Raw genomic sequence first — 20,325 nt, 5'->3', positions numbered from 1 at the left:
TTTTTTATTTTTTACAATCCTATTCCTCAATTTTAATATCTTACATTGCGAGTTGGAAATGGGGGGGGGGGTCGTTACGGTGGAGTTAATAATAGCGATGGCTTAAGATCAGACTTGAAAATATTAAGTTGGGTGGAATAATGACTAATTTAATATTTAATAATTTCGAGAATTTTTTTTTTTTTTTTTTTTTTTTTTTGCCATTTAATTACGTTGTGTCTTTTTTTCTAATTAGTTCACAACATCAATTTGGGGTTAAGACGATAATACGTACGCTAACAACATCTGCTTAACTAGAAAATCATTTCTTTATCTCATCAATTATCTCAAACGATCATATCACCTACATATCATTGTTCAGTTCGCAATAATTCACCGCGGTTGCTTTTAGAATTATTTCCCCTTTTAGCAAAGGGAGATAAGCGAGCGATACACAGATAACCAGTCCTTGGGGAAACAACTCGTCGCAGATGTGAAATGTGGACCTGTGATTGTGTGCTGTAGAACCAGTCTAAAACAGTTGCTCGTGTACATGGGGAATTAATCACCGCTAGCCTAGAGGGTTCTTTAACAGTTGCTTTAAAGGAGAGAGAAAAAGCAAACAGATTTTTTTTTTTAAAGGGAAGGGGGTGGGGGGGGGGGGGGGGATATATATGTCTTGACGAACAATAGAAACTAAAGAATGTATCTTAAAAAATGTAATAAAGCTCATATTAAACAATGACTTTCCACGCAATTTTGTGCATTTTAACACGGTTTAAATTTAACACTTTACAGCAGGTTTGTTTACTTATCATCACAATAAATTAGACGAATAGGAAAAATTACTGTTGAAACAAAAAAAAGCTCAACTGAATGTATTTCTTTAGACTTGTTAATATGATAATATATATATATATATATATATATATATATATATATATATATATATATATATATACATATATATATATATATATATATATATATATATATATATATATATATATATATATATATATATATATATATATATATATATATATATATATATATATATATATATATATATACAGCTAAGGCTTATGTATGTGCTAGGGGACATGTACTCACGTGACAAAGTCCTCTATCCTGACTTGCTGGCACCACCAACACTAGTGCTGTACTGACCCCAACATAAACCTCCCTCCGGTTTTATAAGACCCTATGGACTGCTACATCACCTCGCCACTGCACTCAAAGACAGCTGACTCGATGACTAGAACTTTAGCTCAAGTGTTCTACTCTCGTCATTGTTCTAGGTTATAGTTTTTCCAGTCACATCTGAGGTATCCCCCCTCCCACCCTGCTCTTATATCAACCATACAACATTACCAAACAAAGATATATCAAGTTAGCCTATCCCCACCCCAACCAACAATACAAATAACGGTCTACCCTCTCCCTCTACACCACCCCGACCCACACCATCCTTCCCTAACACACATAAGCAAACAACACTGTATCACACTACAGCTGCTAGAAGCTTCTGATGACGTCTTATCTACTTCAGCCCCTCAACAAAACTCAACGACCAGTTCATGTTGATTTAAACCAACTTAGAACTAATTAACTGCTTAAGTTTATCATCACGTGATGCAGGTACTCAATGCCAGTACTTAGTCAAGAATAATCAGCTCCTGATGTTCTGATGGGTATAACGTGACATGGTCATCTATACATACGTACTTACCTAACTAGCCGATTGTCCACCTGTCAATATAAGGCGTCAAATCAATCATCTTTCTAAAATTTATACAGAAACAACTAATGCTCCTGGGATGTATATCAAGTTATCCGCAAAACAATATGATGCTAGAGGGTGTGTTTTTTTTTTTAGTTTTAGAGAATTGTGTTATATTGCTGCCCACATAAGCCCCCCCCCCCATCCCCACCCCACCCCCACCACTCACACAAACCCCACACACATACCAGCACCACCAAATAAAAACGTTTTATTTTATTTGTGGAAAAAATCTTGATCTCGCATATATATATATATATATATATATATATATATATATATATATATATATATATATATATATATATATATACTTTTACTTAAAGCAAACAGCTAATACTAATTAGGAAATGCGTATATGCTAGACACTGAACTCAACATAAAAATACTAAAATATGCTAATTTAAAATGTCGAAATAACTCGAAATTAAAACAATAGAATACCATCGTACCAACCCTAATACAAATTAGAGCTTTAACTAATAAAAAAATTACTGTTATACTCCAGAGTATCAAAGCTTAAAAATTAAGTTACCACAAGAATACACAAAAAAACCTCTGAGACAAGGGTAACGCACTAACAAGATAACAATGGTCCTTGTGGCGATAACAATTAGAAAAAAAAAACATCAAAAGAAAATGATGGTTTAAATATTGTAATGTACAGAGAACCCCTAAACCAAGTGATTGAATAATTCAATCAATACATTTTCGATTGGTGGGTAGGTTATCTATAAACAAGATAAGTGAATATGTCAATAATTGCATTTTATAACGGGAGGGGTCCGTATATTTAGACAATGTTATTGAATATTTGAATATTAAATTTTGTCATAAGCGAAGTCAGTATCTGAATATGGTTGAATATTTTCAATTAAAATTGTGAGAAAAATATAGTTGATAACTGTATGTCTATTAAGTCGACGTTTGTGGGATTAAATGTTATCTAATTCGGTTTTACGTTATAGATTTGTATTTGTGGGGTATGGTGCACTTTTCAACGTTTCTCTTTACAATTTTCTTTAACCTACCTAGCCATGCGTCTTGTACCACGTGACGTGTTCTAGCCGTTAATTTGACGATAACTTGTCTCGAGAAATTCTTATCTTAATCCAACGTTCTCAGTCCCTCGGTACGCCTTGCATCAGCAGGGGGAAAAAAATCAGGGGGCTTAATCTATGACTCAATTTTGTAGTTGTTTCCCTTTGTTTAGCTTGAGCGACTGAGTCCTAGTTTAACAATTGTTTACTTAAGCGGTGTTGTGTAGTCTTCTTTCACTTTTTGAAGCTCGCTTTAAACAAAGGATAGGCCTAAAAAGAATGTTCATTTGTCGGTATATAGGTGGGGACTTGTGGTAATTTAAATAGGAAAACAGAACTAAACTAAAAGCAAAAAAAGCTATTACAACTGCATATATATATATATATATATATATATATATATATATATATATATATATATATATATATATATATATATATATATATATATATATATATATAGGCATATATATATATACGTGTGTTTACCGATATGTGTACATAGGAGAATATAAATATATTAAAATAAAAAAAAATGCAATTGTTTCTATTATAGGTATTTATTTAGCCTTACTTGAAAGTGCATTGCTTATTAAAAATATTCCATCCCCCACACCTTCCCCTAATTACAAAACATGATTACGTACCTAACAACTAAAACATTTAATATACATACCGACACTTGATACCTGAATAACTAAATACTCACGGCAAAATAGAAAGAAATACTGTCGGAATCTTCCTTTTAAAAAAGCACATGTGAAGAGAGAAAGCACACTAGTACAGAATGGCCCACTTTATAGCACGGTGGTAGCTGAAAGGAAGGCTGACGTTTCGTTACATTTTCTGTTATCAATTTACAAAACAAAAACACGGCGAGGTCGAAGCATATCCCATGTGTCTCTCGCTAAAACTTGACAAATGTGTACAGCAAAATTTCACACACTTCTGATTTACAACTAGATTTTTTTTTTAAAGTTAATCTCCATACGTTTGTAAAACAAAAAAAAGAAAATTGCAAGTGACACGCATACTTTAACACAAAACAAGTTTCAGGGAAGACATAGAGGGGGTGGGGGACGGGGTGGGGGCAAACAGGATGAAACGATTTCGGCCTCTCGGTACAGTCGCGTTAGAAAGGGGAGAAAACCCCCGCTTGCCAGGTAGCGTAGCATTCCGTGTCACGTACCGACCCGGTTACCTGCCTTTCCGCACGTTTGCACATCTACTGCGTCGATGGCCTGGGTGGAGAGATACTGGTCTGAACATTGATTTCATTCTGACAAATGTTGTAAACTGATTTGTGCGGCTGTTGTTTTGAAGGTGTGTCTTTTAAAGATATTCTGCATTACATGACCTATTTGAACTTGTCTCCCCTCAAGCTAAATATAACTTGTGGTAAAACTTTTATTGGCGCCATAGTTGCACCACATACCCTTGGCGCCCTAGTTGTAACACATATCCTTGGCGCCCTAGTTGTAGCACATACCCTTGGCGCCCTAGTTGTAGCACATACCCTTGGCGCCCTAGTTGTACCACATCCCATAGATTACCCAACACATACCCAGTTGTAAGTCTTCCACCCCACATTGTGACGCCACTGGTAGAGTGCATTATATGCCTTCGTGGTTTCTGTGCTATTTCAAAGTGAAAAAAAATGGCTTGATCCAGGTCACTGTATATGTTTCATTTCTATCGGGATCATGCTAAGTGGACCGTGATGACCTTGGGTTTTGACCTGTGTTCAGGGATATCCTGCCAGTGTCTATGGCTAAACTAGTTCCATAGAATATAATAGGAGTGGACTTTATTTTAAAGTGTGCCAGACACGACTGATGAAAATGGTACATTACAAAAATAGCCACACGCTGGAGCTGAAGGTTAATAATAAACTGAATCGTTATTCATAAACATGCGGCCTTGAGCTAACTTGATTAACAATTAGGACTCAAATGTTGATGTGCTCTGTGTGGCCATGTTAACTGGTCCAGCAGTTTAGTCGTGTTTCGTCTTTGTGGTCATTGCTGCTTATATATATATATATATATATATATATATATATATATATATATATATATATATATATATATATATATATATATATATATATATATATATATATTGATGCTGGGTGTTTCGCCGTTTTATGACTAAGATTGTTGACGGAGGGAGTGCGACACCCCCCAATCCTCGCCCCTCCCCCCCCCCACACACACACATATATATATATGTGTGTGTGTGTGTGTGTGTGTGTGTGTGTGTGTGTGTGTGTGTGTGTGTGTGTGTGTGTGTGTGTGTGTTGGGTATGATAAAGATTGTTGACGGAGGGAGTGTGGCACCCCCCCCCCCCAATCCCCGCCCCCCCCCCCCACACACACACACACCGACTGTGTGAATCCTCCAATGCCCATCACGACCCATACAGCTATAAAACCTTTATACAGTACGAATGTGTTCAATTAACAAGGCGGGTGTGTCTAACGCCACAGTACGAATGTGTTCAATTAACAAGGCGGGTGTGTCTAACGCCACAGTACGAATGTGTTCAATTAACAAGGCGGGTGTGTCTAACGCCACAGTACGAATGTTTCAATTAACAAGGCGGGTGTGTCTAACGCCACAGTACGAATGTGTTCAGTTAACAAGGCGGTTGTGTCTAACGCTGACTGCTATAGTATCTGTCCAGAAATGTGGCCAAGGTCGAAGTTTACGAAGCTTCAAGTCACGTGTGTAGTAACGCAGACAGGCCTTGGTCGCGGTGTCCCCCACATTTCTAGCCCTGCCCACAGGCCCTCGTGTTGCATTAGAATAACTTTCCTCATTACGTTTATGGTGATTAAAAAACAAAAATGCCACATTTTTATCCCTGTCATGTTTATCCAAAAAATATAAAACATTATAAAATATAATTTTCTAAACGGTACATGAGTTAAAATGGTTCAGTTTTTCTTAATTTAAAAAAAATGTTCATATATGGTTACTTCATGTATGTGTTTCTGTATTATTCTTATTATGAGCCTACCCTGGCTATCATGTATATCGAATATTTTATTTTCTAACCCACACCCCCTACCCATCCACCCACCCCCACGTCGCTCGACACTCTTCTCCTGATTTATATAACTTTCGACCCACCATACTTTACATAATTTATGACCCATCCATGTGCAGTTTTACTATTATGACCCACCCAGCCTTACGTACATGACCCACTGGGCTTTACAGTTATAACCCATTTAGTCCAACACCTATGCCTCACCCAACTTTACATGTGTGATGACCCACTCAGCCCTTCTTGCCTAGCTTTACACAAATAACCCACCCAGATGTAGGTCTCCATATACGACCCACCTAAATTAATTTCTGTCAAACCCACCGTAGTATTGTTTTAGTAATAAAATTCGCTAATTCCCCGACGCTGTTTTACTTTAAGAAACATAAATAAAAAAAAATAAATCCTGTTGTACTTGTATCTAGCGAAACGAGGTCAAGGTTGTGGAAATGGTCTAAAAGTACGAAATGTTTTTAATTAGAGAGGAATTAATATGCAGATAAGGGGAAGTAATTTTTAGAAACATTGTTAGCACCATTACTTTGATTAAATCCCTCTTAATATTTGACTGCATGTGCCTACTTATTTTGGATGTAGAAATTATGTTTATAAATTCTTTATATTTTTCTAATTTAAAAAATCGCAAGCTTATTAACAAATAGACGTAGATATAACCAATAGTGTTAGAGGACTATATTGAAATAAAGTCGTAAACATTATTTCGACTTTTACAAATAATATTAAATTGACTTAATGATACAATAATTATGATAAAACGAATTAGCAATTATAACTGATAATCCAAAGAAGTGGATTAAGTTTAATTAAAATAATTATTAAACATACTTGTCTATGGCCTACGTATATTTTCTTTTTTTTTTAAGACATTTGATATTTGAGCGCTTTTAGTGCATTCTTTAGATTTTAGATTACAATTCTTGTTAAGATAATTGAAATCAATAAATTATGAAAAGGAAAATATTAAATATGTTTATTAATATTTTTTATTAGTAAATCAAACATAATCTAGCCTACATTCTAGAACTTAGGCCTAACTTGTTTTAGAAATTTAAAAATCCGCCCAGGTCGATGATAACGAAACAGGAATAGACTCCTCTAGATCTATCAACAACAACCTGGTGTACCAGATCCACACGATTTTGAACTGCAATTTGTACTTGTAAGGTTTTTGTTAACATAATTTAATTTTTTAAATATTTTATCTTATTTTACATTCTTTTCAAGCGTTCTTTTTGTTTTATTTATCTCATTAAATCATTTTATGTGTAAATTCAGTAGAATCAAATTTAAATCTCGTTCTAGACTCTACTCTAGCTGGTGTCTCTAGTCTCTAGATCTAGATCTAGTAGTACCAGTTATCGATAGGCGTCAGTTTTTAAAAATTAGTAAAAGCAAAAAGTTAGTAGGTCTAGGCCTACTTTTAATTAAGGTCTAGATCTAGTCAAGTAGTCTTGATCTAGCTCTGTTAGTCACAGCTATAAATAAACTAGGCTTTAAAATTAAACTGTGATTCGCCAACTACTGCCAACTAGAAGAATAGAAGATCTAGATCTAGATTCTAGGCCTACCTACTAAATAAATGTAACAACTGACTTAGATTTTAGATCTACTTTAGTTAGAGTAATAGTACTTAGTAAAGTTAGATCTTCGAATAGTAGAACTTAGGCTTAAATGACTTAAAATAAATAAAAGAAGATTTTTAAAATATTAAAAGATAGTTGACCTAGTGAGTCAAACAGTACAAAAGTTAAAAAATGAGTGAAAAGGCAAGGAAATAGGCCCCCTATAAAATATTATGATTAGGCCTATTTATGAGGGGGGTCTAATTGACTCTAACTAATTGTAATTGGGGGTCTTAATTGTAATTAATAATTAGGCCTAAGTTTTTAGTCTCTTGGCCTATATTTTCTTTTGTTGGGTTACAAAGAAATTGGCTTAGAAATATTAAATTTGCAATATATTAATGTTAAAGAAAACAACAAAAACTTGGAAGCTTTGTTGTGGATATTCGTATAAGTTGTAATTAGAAGAGTCTGATTCTATGAAGCTTCTTCTTCTTTGTTCTTAATTTTAGTGTTGGAAGGGATCCCTCTCCAACACAATTAAGGATACATGTCAACTGGTTATGCACCATTGAGGCTATTGACTTCGATTTCACCCTGTTTTTCTTTTTGGATTTGCTTCCATAGCCTTTGTCCAACCAAGAACAAACTACAAGGCAGCAGTTGTTTGATTTTGGAGTTGTCTCTCCTAGAAGAGTGGCTCTCCGCCGTTAAGGAGCCTCGTCTGCCAGAGGGTTCGAACTCGAGACATTTCAGTTTAGCAACCATGAGCATTACCGACTCGACCACGCCGACCGCTCTCTATGAAGCAAAATGTTAATTAAATAGTTAAATCTAGATCAATACAACAAAACTCCACCTGTAGCTTACATCTAATGGAAATCACTAAACATGTATACAGGATCTATTTTCATCTTGAGACATTCTTCAATTCTATCATTGGAATACATGCTACCTATATTTATTTAACGCTTTGATGGAAAGGATAGCATACTACATAAATGCAGCCTATTTAATTATAATATTAATTTTGATATGTTAACAGTTAATGTAATGAAAGTTAGGCCTAAATATTTCATCTAGGCCTAACACTCTAGCAGAGAAAAAAACGCAGTAGGATAGGACCAGGATTAGCATAGTTAATTGTTATACTTGTCTTGACACCTAACTCTAAGCCTAGTCTTTTCATGATTTTATTTGGACTTTATAGTTTCCAGTTAGCTTCGGTATATCACATAGAACCAGATGTATAAGCTTGTTTTTTCTCATCTTGTAACAATAACAAATTTTTAAATTGACATTATATTTATGGGATATTCTCATATTCAGGTCACCATTACTGAAACATTAGTGATACATAATCTACAGTGTGAGTAGTTTTTGCAGGTCTGTTTAGTACTGTAACATAAGTATATTATAATAATTATATAATTTTAATTTTATTATAGATCTCATTTTCGTCATAATTTCTATTACAAGCAAACTACTTTATCTGACATTCAGTTCTTGTTCATTATGGCTTATTAAATATTCAAACAGCAATTCTTAAGTGTCTATTATTTTTCTTGCCCCTAATTTTAAGCAAGTGTTTTCATTTTATTTCCATGGTATTTTTTTCTACTACTAAATTTTGTTTTATTTTTCAGGAGCCTGCTGTTGATTCACAATGATTATTCCCATTCGGTGTTTTACCTGCGGTAAAGTGATTGGCAACAAGTGGGAGTCGTACATTGGCTTGCTGCAAGTTGAGTACACTGAAGGGTGAGAGGCTCTTGTGTTAAATTGTTACAATTTTAATAAATTATTATTATTAAAAATTATTATCTCATTATCTAGTATAAACTAGTGTTCATAATGTTTAACTGTTTATATAAGCTTAAACCCAAAGGCCTGTGTAAGTTCTTCCAGATGCATTAAATATTATTTATATTATATTATATTAAGTTGATAAGCAGTCCTAACCTGAAAATAGTGTAATTAATATTTTAGCCTTTTTAATTAGCCATTGGTTTCTAACACTGACATTAATTTTTTTTAACATATTGTATATATTTTTCTCTCTACCATTTTCTATCACTAACACAGTCTAGTAGTCTAACACTTTATTTCTAACTATATTTTCTCTCCAGAGATGCTCTGGATGCTTTGGGCTTGAAAAGATACTGTTGTCGCAGAATGCTTCTCTCCCATGTTGACCTGATTGAGAAGTTGTTGAATTATGCGCCCCTTGAGAAGAGTGATGCCAAATAGCATTGTAGAACTACCTATGAAGAGTTGGGTCTGGTGAATCATCTGTTACTTTTTATAAACTGTTCTGTTGTTATTTGGCCCCATGTTCTCGGATGTAAAGTTATTTTTTTTTTTTATTTATATTCACCATTATAATTTGAAGTATTTCATTGCCCCAACTTGCTTGTTATCCTAAAAAAAATTTTTTGCCCTGTTTAAGATAGATCAGTTAGGTTTTTTTTTTAATATTCATGTTCCCTAGAATTTATTTTCATGCGGGCACTGTTGTGTGTAAATTTAATGATTCCAATGCTTTTAAAATGTACGGTGTAGTTTTCATCGCACATTATTTTTATTCACATACCATCTCAAACCTGCTATTTCTAAGTAATTAGTAAGGCTACAATCTCGCTTCACTTGTTTTGCTAACATGTAAATAGTTATCAAATTGTCATTTTTATTTCCTTGACTTTGTACCCTACTACATTATAAAAAGGGTGTGTAAATAAAAAATTGTCTGACCAATACCTTGAATTTAGTGTTTGTTGATGTTCAGAACATAAGTAGTTGCTGAGTTATTTCATGTGGTTAAATTTGATGAGCTCATAAATCTTAGCAAAACTACTATCATAAAAAATATTGGCTACTCCAAGCATTAAATGTATAACATACAATTGCAGAATTCATTTTGCATTATTTTATTCTAATATGACAATAAGAATAACTTTTATAAATATACCAAATCTATTTATCTAGATAAAAAACTTATGATTATAGTTTATACTATAATTGGCTGAAAAGCTTTTCTATAAATTACACTCTCTTTTCAGCCTACACTGGTTTTGATGTAGTATTATCTCCCATTAAATTATCAAAAATAAATTATCATAAATACACTGTTAATTTCATCAGCTTGATGAATGCAAGTGCACTGTTTACTATCGAAATAACAGAAATTGATATATAATACTTTTTTCTCAACATTTCCTTCAGTTGCATCATCAGTGGTAACTTAATGAGGTGTACAAAGTTGTTATTCATATCTGCATTAAAAATAGTCATTGTCAACCTTCTAATCTGTGGTCAGTTACATCTTGCAAACAATATTAGTTGCCAATCTTAAAAATACTTCTAAGGCTACCTCAAAAAAGAATAAACAAAAAAAATGGTTAAATCTGTACTGTTATCAAAATAAATCAGCAGAATAAACAATTTTTCGTTTTCTCCAGCTTGTATTCTGATGTTTATTGTAATTGAACATTTTTGTTTACACATAGTTTGCCTAACCACCCATGAGTGAATAAAACTGGCAAATTCAATATTTAGGGCTTAAAAATGTCATTAATAATATAGTGCCAACAATAAATTTAGAGGTAATAATATAACCCAAATAAAATATGCCTCATTGAATAAAAACAGTAGCCTGTCTTAAATTGGATAGCTTTTTTGTTGCATTATGGATGGCAAAGTTATGTTGCTAACTGGGCCTGGGTATTTATGTTCACATTTGTTTACTTTACAAATGTCACTGTGTCTGTGTGTTATTAAATACTAAAATAAAAATGGATTGCCTTGTATATTATAGACCAGAGGTCTCCAAACTGCGGGCCGGATGCGGCTCGCAAAGTCCTCTCATCCGGCCCGCTGAGATCTTTTTGTCCAAAGAAAACTCGTTTGTTGGTAATGGCCAAGGAACTTTGGCCAGAAAAATCAAAGACAAGCCTGGAAGAAACTGGCCCCCAAACTGAAATTTGATAGTTAATGAGGCCCTCGGACTGAAAAGTTTGGAGACCCCTGTTATAGGCTAAGTAGCATTTAGGTCTACCAAATAGTTTGGAGACACTTGAATATCAGAACATCATGACCATGCATGGCATTAGAAAATGTGTATGCATAAAGTGTGTACATGAGCCCACTAACAGTGTTGTAGGGTTGTTTAGTTTTATTCTATAAATAACTAACTATGTAACTGATTGCTCTACTGTACAGCACACAGATATGATTTTATTTATCTAGGCTGATTGATGAAACAAACAGATGAACTCTACTTAATATCCCCCATGGACTGACAGGTTAAAAGAGCAACTTCACCTTGGTGAGGAACTTGAAAGGGGGGGGGGGATTCAGACTTTACTGACCAAAGGGGTAAAACTTTTTTGTATCTTTTAAACATAGGTTAATTTTCATTCGAATTATGGTTGGGGGGGGGGGGGGGGGGGGGAAGGTTTTGTGACAAGTTCATATTTCTTTCCTCTATTAAAGGGAGGGGTTTAATGTGTCCAGGTATCCTAGTCTTGACTCATTGTGTAAGGTCTAGTCTTGACTCATTGTGTATGGTCTCCTAGTCTTGACCCCTTGTGTTGGGTCTCCTAGTCTTGACCCATCATGTAGGGTCTTTTTGTCTTGACCTGCTCACAGAACAGCCTGAACATGTTGACCAGGTCCAGTAGAAAGATGGCGGCCACCACTGTTGTAACAAAAGCCACACCTGGGGGTAAAAATAGAATCTTCAGGTCGATGGTTACCGTGATTGCACTTAACTTGGTGAGTAGTTCTGTTTTTATACTGCTGTGTAGTAAGCTCCAAATGTATATCTCTTCACTAATCTTAGATACTAGTAGGTCCTATCAATGTTCAAATAGTAAAGATGTCGTTCGTAGGCTTAGAATTCGGAATTATAATTAAATTAATTATCCACTAGACACACTCGCATATTCGTGAAGTCATGACTTGTACCTGTTTGTTTTAATAATTGCATAATAATTAGGCCCTCTATGCCTAAGAACGCACGGGCATTGCTTATTGACCAATTGTTTTCTTATTATTATAAGCAATCGTGTTTGTCTTTTGCTCTTGTTGAATTTTTTTCTTATTTTTTTGCAAAGATGCGGATTTTTTTTTTAATTTATCGTTTTTATGTTCATTTCAAGTAAGTCCATGGATTAATATCGGGGTGGGGGGAGGGGAATCTGCCAAGTCCGTCCTATATTACCACCCCCCCCCCCCACCCCTCCCCCATGCAGAAGCGTCGTCCATATCTAAACCGCTTACCGGAAAGTCCGATTGTAGTAGAAGACACCCTGTAGTCAGGTACACTGATGTACATGTTTTTTGTATGGCTAAGACAGGTCCTACAAGCTGTGGAAAAATTAGAAGAATGTATTTTTTGTATGGCTAAGGCAGGTCTTACAAGCTGTGAAAATTTTGAAGAATATATGATAGTGTGTTGATAACGTTGTATTAATTCAAAATGGGTAATTTCAAGAATAGATTTTCTTTTTTTTTAATCATCGTAAGCTAGATCTATGTAAAAAAAAAGGTAAATATTAGACGATAAACCAGATTTATGTTTAAAAAAACTGTAAATATTCGACCTAAAGCTAAATCTATGTAAATACTCGACCATACACCAGATCTATGTGAATATTCGACCATACACCAGATCTATGTAAATATTCGACCATGCACCAGATCTATGTATTTATTCGACCATACACCAGATCTATGTAAATATTCGACCATACACCAGATCTATGTAAATATTCGACCATACACCAGATCTATGTATTTATTCGACCATACACCAGATCTATGTAAATATTCGACCATACACCAGATCTATGTAAATATTCGACAATACACCAGATCTATGTAAATAGTCGACCATACACCAGATCTATGTAAATATTCGACCATACACCAGATCTATGTAAATATTCGACAATACACCAGATCTATGTAAATATTCGACCATACACCAGATCTATGTAAATATTCGACCATACACCAGATCTATGTAAATATTCGACCATACACCAGATCTATGTAAATATTCGACAATACACCAGATCTATGTAAATATTCGACCATAAACATGCGATGTAAATACCTGTCAGTTCCTCCTGTAACAAGCGTATTTTCGTGTCCAGCTGTTTCTGCGTGAGCTGTGTTTGCATCTTCTCCGTGCACCTGCACGCACATTTGTGCGCCACTACAATCCTGCTGTCAGACGTTGATGTGTTGTCGACATTTGGGGCGGAGCTAATAATTTGGGGCGTGGTTAATGAAGAGGGAGTAGACGTGGATGGATTGGGTGTGGTTTGTGTTTCGGTGATAGGCGGGGAAGATGTTGTGTTTGTTGGTTGTGGTGGTGATGTGGTGGCTGTGTTAAGAGGGGCTGATGTCGCCTGTGAGTTTGTTGTAGGTGTAGAGAATGTCAGTATTGATGTTTCTGGTTGGGTTGTCGGTGTAATTGTAGGTGTAGTGTTAGATATTGTTGATGTTTCTGGTTGGGTTGTCGGTGTAATTGTAGGTGTAGTGTTAGATATTGTTGATGTTTCTGGTTGGGTTGTCGGTGTAATTGTAGGTGTAGTGTTAGATATTGTTGATGTTTCTGGTTGGGTTGTCGGTGTAATTGTAGGTGTAGTGTTAGATATTGTTGATGTTTCTGGTTGGGTAGTCGGTGTAATTGTAGGTGTAGTGTTAGATATTGTTGATGTTGATGATTGGGTAGTCGGTGTAATTGTAGGTGTAGTGTTAGATATTGTTGATGTTGATGATTGGGTAGTCGGTGTAATTGTAGGTGTAGTGTTAGGTATTGTTGATGTTTCTGGTTGGGTTGTCGGTGTAATTGTAGGTGTAGTGTTAGGTATTGTTGATGTTTCTGGTTGTATTGAGATGAAAGAGGTAGTAGTTGGTGGTGGTGTAAATGTGGTTACTGCTGTTGATTGCGTTGGTTCGGTTGTTGTGGTAGATGGTGTGGTTGTTGATGTGGTAGTTGTTGATGTGGCAGGTTGTGTCGTCATGGCAGCAGTGGTAGTTTTTGGTGTAGCTGTGGTGGTATCTGCTAAAGTGGTAGTGTTACTGACAGGGTTCGTTGTTTCTTTCGTCGTGGTTGAGGTTGATGGTGCGTGCGTGGTAGCCACAGTGGTAGTTGTCGGTTTAACTGTGGTAGTGGTTACTTTTGTTGTAGTAGTTGTTGTTTTCGTTGTTGTTGTGGTGGTGGTTGTTGTTGTGGGAGAAGTGGAGGGTTGCGATGGAGTGGTATTTGTAGTTGTTGTTGTTGTGGTGGTTGTTGTTGTTGATATATTGCTGTTGTCTTGTGCGTAACTGCTGCCTGTGATTTCAGTACACTTCCTTTGTTGTGAGCTAAATACCTACAGTGTAAATGAATAAAACAAAAAAAGATATTATTATATTGAGATTTTTTTAAATTTAATAAACCAAAGTTCTTACGAATAACTAAACAAGAGTGCATTATTGACTGGTTGGTTTGATCGATATACCATTTTGTTGTATTTCGTTACGTTTCTTCTTACTTTCTTTCTTTCTTTTTTTTTCTCACTCAGTACCCGACGCATGTTTTTATTCTACCGTAGATCCAGACGAAAGTCGAGTTAGACTAACCTAACAATATTCACGTCAACCGGAATGGGGACACCAGTCTCCTGATGACTGGCCATTTTCTTTCTTTTTTTTATTTGGTGGACCCCCCCCCCCCCCCCACTACTGATAAATATAGGTTAACCATTGAAATTTGTCTGAATTATTCTGTTTTGTAGTGTCACCAATCAGAATGACAGCATATGCATGTTTAATAATAAGATCAGAGGCGTAGCTAGGGGGGGATGGGGAGGGGGCGTGGGGTGCGGACTGCAACGGGTGACACCAAGGCAAAAAATAACAAAATTTATAGAGAAAAACTTGAAGGGGACTGCAAATCGAAAGTTTGAGGGGGGGGGGGTGCAAATCGAAAACTTGAGGGGGGTTGCAAATCGAAAACTTGAGGGGGGGGGGGGGTGCAAATGAAAAATTTGAAAGTTTGTCCCCGGGTCGCTACGCCTCTGGGGGGTGACACCATTAAGTGCCGCACCGGGTGACACCCGACCTCGCTACGCCACTGAATAAGATATTAACTTTAAGCTCTGTGTGAATTGTTGTTTTAGATTCAAAGGCTACTCAACAATAGACGGATTGTGCTCATCATTTGTAACACTTTGTTTTTACTTCTCTGATTTTTCATCATTTGTATTGGTTGACAGCTGCCGTAGTTTGTGCTTCCTACTGATTAATGAAGTCTGATTAATTGATGGAAACAAACAAGGCTCCGTATTAATTTTGAAGCCAAAACTCCAAGCAGGTTTTTTAATGTTTATCATAATACTAACGACAAAGACCAAAAATTAAAAACTCAAACTGCACCGAATAGTGTGCTTGACAATAAACCAAACCACAAACTGAAAATGTTAATTTTATGATGAACAAATCAACTTCTAGTTGTCTACAACCTTTAATCAATACCTCTTCACCTACTACGCTTTGCATGTAACCTCTTCTTTGTTTTAAAGAAACCACCCTTCACTTGATTTCATATTCCTATAGATTAACATAGAATGTACAAGAGATGGTGACTACCAAAATGCTAATATCGGCTTTGTTAAGAGTGGAATGAACGTAGCAAGAAATGTATAATTGAGCTATCACTTAAAGAAATTTCTTTTTAAAAGTGTTGTTGAGGTTGAAGGAGGGTCTTTACGCAGTAGAGTTTTGTATTAGGATTACAAAAACAATGATCTGGCTACGGTAAAATGACGGAACAAACCAAACAGAAGAATAAACCTAACAAGTTAAACAGGAACCAGGCCGCTGGTTATTTTATTATTCATTCAGTCAGAGAAATAAATGTTAATTCATAAAAATCGATAGCACAGCTTTAAAATAGTTCGATGGGAAATGAAATGAGGCCCTAATTCTCATTTTACGGCTACGCACTTTCCCAAACGTGAACAAGTATCAGCCAGTACAATTAAATGAGACAGGTTAATGGTAGCAATAGAGTTCTAAAACGGTCGATCATTTAACGAAAACAAAATTTCATGTTGATTAATAATATTTCCCTCACACCCCCGAACCCCTGACGTCACTTGAGTAGGTGGAACCAATGTACTACCTCAGGGTGCCACGCCCACACCCCGACCCTCTGACGTCACTAGAGTAGGTGGAACCAATGTACTACCTCAGGATGCCACGCCCACACCCCGACCCTCTGACGTCACTAGAGTAGGTGGAACCAATGTACTACCTCAGGGTGCCACGCCCACACCCCGACCCTCTGACGTCACTAGAGTAGGTGGAACCAATGTACTACCTCAGGATGCCACGCCCACACCCCGACGTCACCAGAGTTGATGTCACCAATGCGTTACTCTTGAATCAGTGTTTCTTCCAGACTTTTTTCTCCAGGTGGGGGGGGGGGGGGGGAGGTGGCATTTGAAATTTTCGGGGGGGGGGGGGCGGACTAAAATTGTGACACTGTTAAATGTATATATTTTCTATATAAATTCCATTTCGCTCGGGAGGGAGGGGAGGGGGCGGTAGACTTTCTTCGAAGAGATGCCTGGAAGAAACTCTGCCCTTGATCGATCGTGTGGATGCAGACTAAACAAGTTGCTTGCTCGTATTTTACTACCAGTCACATGATTTACATCACGTGGTATTGTTACATAAATTAACTATAAACCTTACTGAAAACAACTTAACCCTCAGTTTCAGATTAAGCTAACCATAGCCCTTAACCTAACAGTAAGTCTTAAAAATCGCATTTTTTTCATTTTAAGGTAGAAGATGGGATTACACTGCTTCAGTAGTGGACAAGAAAGAGGATTGATGAAAATATCAGCAAAACAGAAACATGAAGTTTTGTCGGTTTATAGTGACGACTTTAATACAACCAAAAGACTACATCTTTATTAAACCTTAAACCTACGCAATCTAAAGTGGTATGTCTAACCCATAACCCGGTACGTCTAACCCACACACCACCCATAAGATGGTACGTCTAACCCACACACCACCCATAAGGTGGTACGTCTAACCCACACGCCACCCATAATATGGTACGTCTAAACCCGCACGCCACCCATAAGATGGTACGTCTAACCCACACACCACCCATAAGATGGTACGTCTAACCCACACACCACCCATAAGATGGTACGTCTAACCCACACCCTACCCATAAGGTGGTACGTCTTACCCACACACCACCCATAAGATGGTACGTCTAACCCACACGCCACCCATAAGATGGTACGCCTAACCCACACGCCACCCATAAGATGGTACGTCTAACCCACACACCACCCATAAGATGGTACGTCTAACCCACACGCCACCCATAAGATGGTACGTCTAACCCGCACGCCACCCATAAGATGGCACGTCCAACCCACACACCACCCATAAGATGGCACGTCCAACCCACACACCACCCATAAGATGGCACGTCCAACCCACACACCACCCATAAGGTGGTACGTCTTACCCACACACCACCCATAAGATGGTACGTCCAACCCACACGCCACCCATAAGATGGTACGTCTAACCCACACACCACCCATAAGATGGTACGTGTAACCCACACGCCACCCATAAGATGGTACGTCTAACCCGCACGCCACCCATAAGATGGTACGTCTAACCCACACGCCACCCATAAGATGGTACGTCTAACCCACACACCACCCATAAGATGGTACGTCTAACCCACACACCACCCATAAGGGTACGTCTAACCCACACGCAACCCATAAGATGGTACGTCTAACCCACACACCACCCATAAGATGGTACGTCTAACCCACACACCACCCATAAGATGGTACGTCTAACCCACACACCACCCATAAGATGGTACGTCTAACCCACACACCACCCATAAGATGGTACGTCTAACCCACACACCACCCATAAGATGGTACGTCTAACCCACACGCCACCCATAAGATGGTACGTCGAACCCACACACCACCCATAAGGTGGTATGTCTAACCCACACACCACCCATAAGATGGTACGTCGAACCCACACACCACCCATAAGATGGTACGTCTAACCCACACACCACCCATAAGATGGTACGTCTAACCCACACACCACCCATAAGATGGTACGTCTAACCCACACACCACCCATAAGATGGTACGTCTAACCCACACACCACCCATAAGATGGTACGTCTAACCCACACACCACCCATAAGATGGTACGTCTAACCCACACGCCACCCATAAGATGGTACGTCGAACCCACACACCACCCATAAGGTGGTATGTCTAACCCACACACCACCCATAAGATGGTACGTCGAACCCACACACCACCCATAAGATGGTGCGTCGAACCCACACACCACCCATAAGATGGTACGTCTAACCCACACGCCACCCATAAGATGATACGTCTAACCCGCACGCCACCCATAAGATGGTACGTCCAACCCACACACCACCCATAAGATGGTACGTCTAACCCACACACCACCCATAAGATGGTACGTCTAACCCACACACCACCCATAAGATGGTACGTCTAACCCGCACGCCACCCATAAGATGGTACGTCTAACCCACACGCCACCCATAAGATGGTACGTCCAACCCACACACCACCCATAAGATGGTACGTCTAACCCACACACCACCCATAAGATGGTACGTCTAACCCACACACCACCCATAAGATGGCACGTCCAACCCACACACCACCCATAAGATGGTACGTCTAACCCACACACCACCCATAAGATGGTACGTCTAACCCACACACCACCCATAAGATGGTACGTCTAACCCACACACCACCCATAAGATGGTACGTCTAACCCACACACCCCAACCCACAACCTACCTGTGGTTCCTTACACTCAAAGCTCCACGACAAGGGGTACGCCGCCAGCACCCCACCGCCCGGGTAACTCAGGTTACTCAGAGTGTACCCCGACACCCCGCGACACCCCGACACACTGGTGTCAACAGCCTCAATCACCTGGTCTGTGAGGGACTCGAACTCGCTCCTCACATGGCACGCGACGGTCAGGTTGCCAAGCAACCACAGATCTGACATGTCCGTCTAAACATAAACAAAACAATAATTTAGCATTGTTTTTCTGCGTATGGTGTTATATGGGAAGAGGGGGGGGGGCTACCACGATCACTGACTGAAAACCTACCTCAGTAAACAAAACAATAGTTTAGCATTGTTATCTCTGGGTATAGTGGTATATGGGATGGGGGGGGGGGGGAGCTTACGCCGATACGTGATTGAAAACATACCTCAGTAAACAAAACAATAGTTTAGCATTGTTCGCTCTGGGTATAGTGTTATACGAGAGAGGAATGAATACACCGAATACTGTTTGAAAATCTACCTCAGTAAACAAAACAATAGTTTAGCATTGTTCTTTCTGGGTATGGTGGTATATGGGAAGGGGGGGGGAGCTTACCCCGATAACTGATTGAAAAACTACCTCAGTAAACAAAACAATAGTTTAGCATTGTTCCCTCTTGGTATAGTATACGGGGGGGGGGGGCTTACCCCGATGATTGATTGAAAACCCACCTCACTGAGTTTGAAGCCACACCTACCATATAAGATAAACAACCCATGTCCGTGAACAGGTTGGCGATGTAGTCGATGGACGGCAAGGTTCTCAAGGCCACTGTGGCGGGACGCAGGTCAGCTCGAGGTATCTGGACGATTGACCCGTCCCTGACCTCTCCCTCACCAACCGCATACAGCAACAGCAGCACCGGCTTCGTGGCCAGCACTGTGTAGAACGTGACATTGGGGAATAGATCCATCTGGATAAACTCCCTT

General features: G+C 38.1%; 1 long non-coding RNA gene across 1 annotated transcript; it reads right to left on the bottom strand.

The window, feature by feature from the left end:
• Nucleotides 1-12,066: 12,066 nt before the first annotated feature.
• Nucleotides 12,067-13,607, bottom strand: LOC131936727 (uncharacterized). The gene is made up of 3 exons (XR_009386095.1): nt 13,556-13,607; nt 12,718-12,804; nt 12,067-12,154 (listed from the first exon to the last, which is right to left on the bottom strand). It is a non-coding gene; the product is annotated as an uncharacterized LOC131936727 (long non-coding RNA).
• Between the last annotated feature and the right edge of the window lie 6,718 nt (nt 13,608-20,325).

Source organism: Physella acuta, unplaced genomic scaffold (assembly GCF_028476545.2).
Source record: "Physella acuta isolate Inbredline_101_S28 unplaced genomic scaffold, ASM2847654v3 ptg000006l, whole genome shotgun sequence".
In the NCBI taxonomy this organism is placed as follows: Eukaryota; Metazoa; Mollusca; class Gastropoda; family Physidae; genus Physella; species Physella acuta.
The sequence above is the reverse complement of the archived record's forward strand: the minus strand, read 5'-3'. Positions and strand labels throughout refer to the sequence as shown.